At 30.7% G+C, this 6,665-nt stretch overlaps 1 protein-coding gene across 1 annotated transcript in view; it reads right to left on the bottom strand.

The window, feature by feature from the left end:
* The window catches only part of LOC122805301 (solute carrier family 22 member 6-A-like), a 291,374-nt gene that overhangs the window by 253,639 nt on the left and 31,070 nt on the right, over positions 1–6,665 (bottom strand). The window lies entirely within an intron of this gene.

Below are 6,665 nucleotides of genomic sequence, written 5' to 3' on the forward strand. Positions count from 1 at the left end.
AATCAAGAATTTTAAAATGAATTCTAGCTTATTTCACAAACTAATTTTAAGTGTATGTCTCAGCATGCATGGTTAATGCTTGGCTATGTCCATGGTAGTGAACTAACTGAAATTATAAAACAGCAACAAGTATGCACACTACCATTCACTTAAGCCTGGAGAACTGTATGTTCTAGTTTTAGATTAGATTTATGCTGACTTATTTATATCTTGTTGAATGGGTTAGTTCTACTTGGCATTGTTTATTTTTATTGGAAATCTGAGGTTGGATTTACACTAACTGTGATGAATCTGTCAAGTGGATAACTACTCTGAATATGTACCAGCATGGAGGAGATGAGACTTAGCATGAGGACAATATTATGAAGATTGCTAATACAGACACGGGAGATGTTTTAATAAAGATGTTAAGTAAAGAAGAGCTTCCAGATGACTTTCTGGTTAAACCGATAAATTAAAGTGCACCACAGGATGGTTCAAGTAGTCTTTGAAATTTAAATGTAGAACAAACTTTTCCTTCATTAGAAGGAACAATAAGCATAAGAAAATGGTGTCAAAGGACTAGTAGCAGATTTGCTGCAGGTGAAGCATGAAGGAACCAAGCAGCTTTAGAGGAAGGCAGCTATAATTATGCTGATAGAGTGCTAAGTGGCAAGAATTCTAGGAGTCCAGAAAATGTTCCAAGGAGGAGACCCTACACATTTGCCATTGCTGAATATCCCAAAGGTGACCAGATGATGATAAAGTAAGCTTGATGAGGGCATGAATATGTATGCTATATTGTACTCACCATTACAATTTCACGAATTTAAATATCAGGACATAGTGTCATTTATTCATTTAATTTCCAAATCATTTTGTAATGTGACTTTTGAGACTTGCAACTTGGTAATGTTTTATTAATAAATATTCTGATAAATCATTTGTAAGACAATGTAAAACTATTGGAGAAAAAAAAATTGCAGTTCAGAATCAAACACAATTATGAAAGAGAAAATACATGAATGGTTAAAGGAAATCTGTACATCTATACATAAAGCAAATATAACTGTGGATCAGAATATTGATGGAAGAGTTGAAAATTTCTATTACACCCCAAGTACATGATTTCTGAGTTTGTGTCATTTTCTAATTATGGTCATTATAAAATAAAACAGGGGTACCATTAAGGTAATACAACCAACAAAAGACCAGTTAGTTTTATGTGTGTGGTGATAATTTTCTAAATGAATATAAGCAAAGACACTGTAAACAATGTGGAGAAATGGGATATGTCAGACTAAATTGTAAAATGGTTTGCTCTAATGTAATAAAGAAGGTCATCTGTGATTGGACTGTACAGAGGAGTATGACAGGGAAGTAGTGAGGGAAAATAAGTTTCGTCTGAAGATGAAACACTCAGAAAAATAAAGCAATTTTAAGTAAATATGAACAATGATATGGAAATAATGCAGAAAAAGGCAGTAAGGATTATTTAAATAGTGTTACAAATAAAGAGACTGTTCTGAATATAATCAAAATAAAGTATTAAAATATATTAGAATGCTTAAATACAAATGAAGATATAGAAAAAGTTCCAAGATATTCATATCATAAAAAAGATGGAATTATTAGAAAATGAGCGAGGGAAAAAATATATGGCAATGACAAAATGAAAAGGATTGAGAAATTGGTATTGTGAGAAAAGAACACTAATTGTTAATAGTATAAAGAATGATTTATGTGGACTAGTGGTATTACGGTAGTGTGAAACACTGTGAAATAGCATGTTTAGTAGCTATTTTTTTTTTAAAAGTGAAAGTTTCAATAATATGGGGAAGAAAGATCCTGGACAGAATGATGGATAGCACTACAAAAATATAAAAGAGAATATATACATTCAAAATGAGTAAATGTAATAATGAGTTTATGAACACGTTATATTGAATGTTTGTAAAAGGATAAAGAAATATTTGAAAGTAAAAGAGAAAATAAAGGCTATAATATAGTGACAGTAATTATTGACAAAACCAAGGAAGGAAGGAAGGGGTTAGTCTCTTATTATATGAACAGATAAAAATGATAAAATAGTTATGGAGGAGTTAAAAGATAAAATAAACAAGATATGGCAGTTAGAAAATATTAAATTAGTATGTGGAACAAAATATATATTTACAATGAGAATGGAAGGTAAATATTTGAAAGAAGAGAAGAACTACAGAAAAGTATTAAATTAGAATAACTTAGTCAGTGTTTCAAGTTGTTAACAAACAAAGTATGCCAGGTATGAATGGTACAGTCTTCAATGTTTACATAAACAAGCAGCAAGAAGAAAATGTGTGCTTTATGAAACTATTGAATGAGTGGTTTTCACAATGGCTACAAGAATCACAAATAGTAAGTATTGTGATGAGTTTTATACAACAGAACAATTAAAAAGAAGGTTTTAACTTGTATCCAATTGTTTTATGTAAAAAGATTATAAGATGTGGAAGAAATAATTTTGTTACGTCTATTTTTGTTAATAACAAGGTACAGTTTATATACAGGGAAGAAACACGGGAGAAATGGTAATATTAATAAAGCTGTTTAGTCTGAGAGAAAAGGGGCTGGAAATTCTAGTGCATGTTATTGCAAAAGCATTCGACAATGTAAGACACAAACAGCTCTGGAGGCTAATGGAGTGCTACAGTAGTGAGAAGAAACTAAGAGGATTATGTAAATTGGTATATAATGTATCACTAGTGTTTTCTCTAGTTAATGCATGGTTCGGTAGAAAAAGTGGATACAAAGAGTTATATAAGTCCATATTATGAGTACAATCATGTTTAATTTCATAATGAATCAGTGCCTGTGAATAATGAAAACGAAAATGAGAACATGATAATAAGGAATGATACAGGGAATAAAACTACTGTTAGTAAATTATACTGATGACATTGTAGTTAGAGCAACGATTCTGTAAACAGACTTCAGTTTCTTATAGTGGGGATGGCAAGTTGTAAGAAAAATGTGAAGGATTAGTGGTAGAATTAGAACTAGAAGCAATTATTTTACAAAGAAGAAATATGTATGTTAGAAATAACATTTGGTAAAGAAGGTAAAATTTGTACAGAGTGGAGAATGAGTTTGACAATAATTAAATAAAGGGACTGTAAAAACATTTAACTATTGTCTAAAAATAAGATACATTTGCTTAATTGTGAATTGTCATGAATAAAGAATTAACATGGAACTGCTAAGGAGATTCTTTTGGTTTTCATATCAACAAGAATAATTTAGCATTAAAATGGTATTTTTTGTGGGGGCTCTGTTTACTCTAGGCTGAGGGAATAATATATAATAAGCAAAAGTGTGATATATTGGGATGGTAAATTCAGTTGTATTTTTGGTTTATTTTGCACCTGTTTTGTGTGTTAAGAGTCGTATATAGTGACATAGTGTTTATTAAAGGAGTTTTTTTTGGAAGATATATAAGAAATATTGGAAGAGTAATATGGATGAAAAATTACAAAAGGATTAGTAGGATGCAATGTATGTGAATATCAAAGGAAAACATCTGTGTAGAATATAAATGTGAAGATTATACAAAATGAAAGAAAATTATAATACACAGGAATAAAGCATATTTATTTAATTAATACATGAGGACATTTAGAAAAGGAAAGTAAATTAGCTGTGTTAAGAGGACAAGTTACAGAGACATGTTGGAGTGGGGAGATTTTTTTTCTAGAGAATTTTATTAGGCATAATATATACAAGTTTAATGAAATATAAAAAGGAATGAAGAAAGGGCACGTCTGATGTAGGGATGTGAAATGGCAAAAACCACAATATATACTTTTATAAATTGTAGAAGAGTAAATGTTTATGGGGCTAAGTTAGTCATTGTGTGTCAAAAATTAGCTTTCAAAAAATAGATAATTAATTAAGGAAAGTATTAAAAGGAATATGAGAAGGATGCTGATGATATAGATGTGATTATTTTTATATGCATATAGTTCATCTGGGCAGCAAGATGTTCAGATTCAGAAATCCTGTATAATAAACAAAGGGAGATTGTAGAAAAAGTAAGGTATTGATTACAGCTAAAACATTTTTGAAACATTGCAAAGGTGTAGAAGTGTTATTCAGCAGCTGTTTCTATGTTCTGCAAGTTGTGTTATCCAGTGTATTAGACCACTTTGTTTTACATTTCATATAATTTGCTATTCAAGAGGCTGGTTCAGTGTTGAAAAAGATCAGACTGGCCAGCCCACTTACCTGTTTGACAAACTATAATAAATAAATAAAGCTTAAATAAAAAGAGGGAAGATAGGAATTCATAAATATGTAATAAATATCTAAAATACTATTGTTTTTTGCATCAAGTTGATGGGATTTTTTTTCCAGTCCTTCCACATAGTGGAAATACCACAGTACTGAAACACACTAAAATACAAATGATTACAGAAATAGCTTTTGTTCTGGCCTTCCAGTCTTTATTCGCTTTAAACTTTCATCTAATTTTTCTTGCTTCTATTTAAATTCCTCTAAGTAATAATTAACATTACATTATTATGTTCTTAATGCTATCCAACTATATTTCATAATTTTCTTTCAAAATATACAGACAGAAATTTAAACTTAAATTTCTTTGCTCTTCCTCAGTAATCACTTTATTTGCAAAATAATTTAAAACAGCATCCACACTTTCCATACTATTATCACATTAAGACCTGTTAAAATAATATGCAATGTTAAAATATATTTTAATACCAAATTTTTTAAACTCTTCTCTTGTCTCCATGTTTCATATTTATTTGATGCAATACTATAAACTTTACAGTCCTTCGTTTTTATAATGATACCTTATACTGCGCTATAATAGTCACAAAATTCTTTACTAATTCTTTACCATTTTGACATCCCTCATACCTTTTATGATACTTAGTTTAATTAGTCTTCTGTTTTGCCCTGCAGACCATATAGATTATTTGCAAGTATATCTATGTATATGACTCACCCCTTAGTTTTGCAAGTATAAATGTCACTAATATTATACCTACCTCACTTGTACCTCTGGGTCCAGTGTTCTAGTTTTCCTTAATCTTTGCTACTGAGCTAGAAACCAATTTCTTAGTATTTCTTTTTTTCCATAGGTTGCCTTTACCATGTGATAACATCTTACTTAGTGTGCTATCTGATAGTAACAAACTGATTAATTAAATTAGTTAGTTATTTGCTAACTAGGTAAATGTGCTTGTCCACAAACAATAAATATAGGGCAAAACTATTCACTACTGTAGAAAATGAGGTATGCACACAATAACTATGCAATTGCAAGGAGTTCATCAACAGCATTTAATATCAGGATACATATACATACAGATGATAATGCAAGTAGCAACATTATTCCTGGTTAGCTAAAGAAAAAGTATCTGAGTGTTTCAACACCAACATCGAAGTATAGAAATGAGGCTATACTGTACAAGGTAGGCAATCACAAACTATGCAAATGTGTACAAGGTACTTGCAAACAGAATGCATTCCCATGTACTGAGCAGCCAGAAAAACCCTCAGTGAATATACATTTGTTAATTTTGATGTAGAGTACAGTCCAAATAATCCTTATAATCTCCACCATTTTTGTTTTATTACCCACAGCTCTCTCATAGGCTTCTTGTAATAAATCTTATCCATATCCTCTTTCTAAACATTAGTTAAACAATTACTTTGCATATTACATCCTTCTCTGATTGCTCAGTAATAACTGTTCTGCCCTTTTGTATTCCACAGAAGGAAAGGCTCCATGTCAGTATAAAATATTAGCTGCCATTTGCTTTCCACACATATCAATTTTCATTTTCCATCTTTTCCTTTCAGTACTTTATTCAGTTACCATATTGTTTATCATCAATTCCAAATCTGAATCATATTCAGCTTCAGCCAGCTTGTTCATAAATTCAGTAACATCCCAATCCCCTCTTAAGATAAATGAATATGGTAAAGCAATGTTTTTATCTGAACTATATCTTATTATACATTTCTTAATGTTCAAATATCTTCATGTGTATATCAGCAAATGCACGGCCTAGAAGGGCACCCATGACTATGCCCACCTTCTGCTTATACCATGTTCCTTCAAATTAAAACAAATTATAAGTTAGACAGTTATATAGTGATCCAAATACAAAATGTGTTTGAAACCTTCACCTATTGTCATTGTTAGTGTTTTCAGTCATAAAACATGTTTCATATTAGTATACAGACCGACTATACAACATTTGCCGCAAACCAGTCATCCTTTCGTTTTACCTTCCTCAGTCTTTTCAATGTATCTTCTGTAGTTTTCATTAGATAATTCAGCCACATAGTTGCTCTATATTGATAACTGTCATTAATGGAAGTTATTTGTCTTCCTAGTGGCTTTTCCATGCTCTTATATATTTTAGTTTGATATAGATATTTGCTATAGAAGGAGTTTTAAAAATATATTTCTGAGAATTTTCTAGAATTAACAGATATATTCTTACCACTCTCCATAACAATTTTCCCAGTTCCGTCTTACATGTTTCTGCAGGGTCTGCATCCAATGTTTTATATTCCTCTCTACTAATAAGATGTTCCAACCACAAATTTCTGTATTGCTGTACATCCATGACTATTGCGTTATCACTTTCTCTGATAACTAACAGATCTTGTAG

Source organism: Protopterus annectens, chromosome 6.part1 (genome assembly GCF_019279795.1).
Source record: "Protopterus annectens isolate FY-2018-M chromosome 6.part1, PAN1.0, whole genome shotgun sequence".
Classification (NCBI taxonomy): domain Eukaryota; kingdom Metazoa; phylum Chordata; order Ceratodontiformes; family Protopteridae; genus Protopterus; species Protopterus annectens.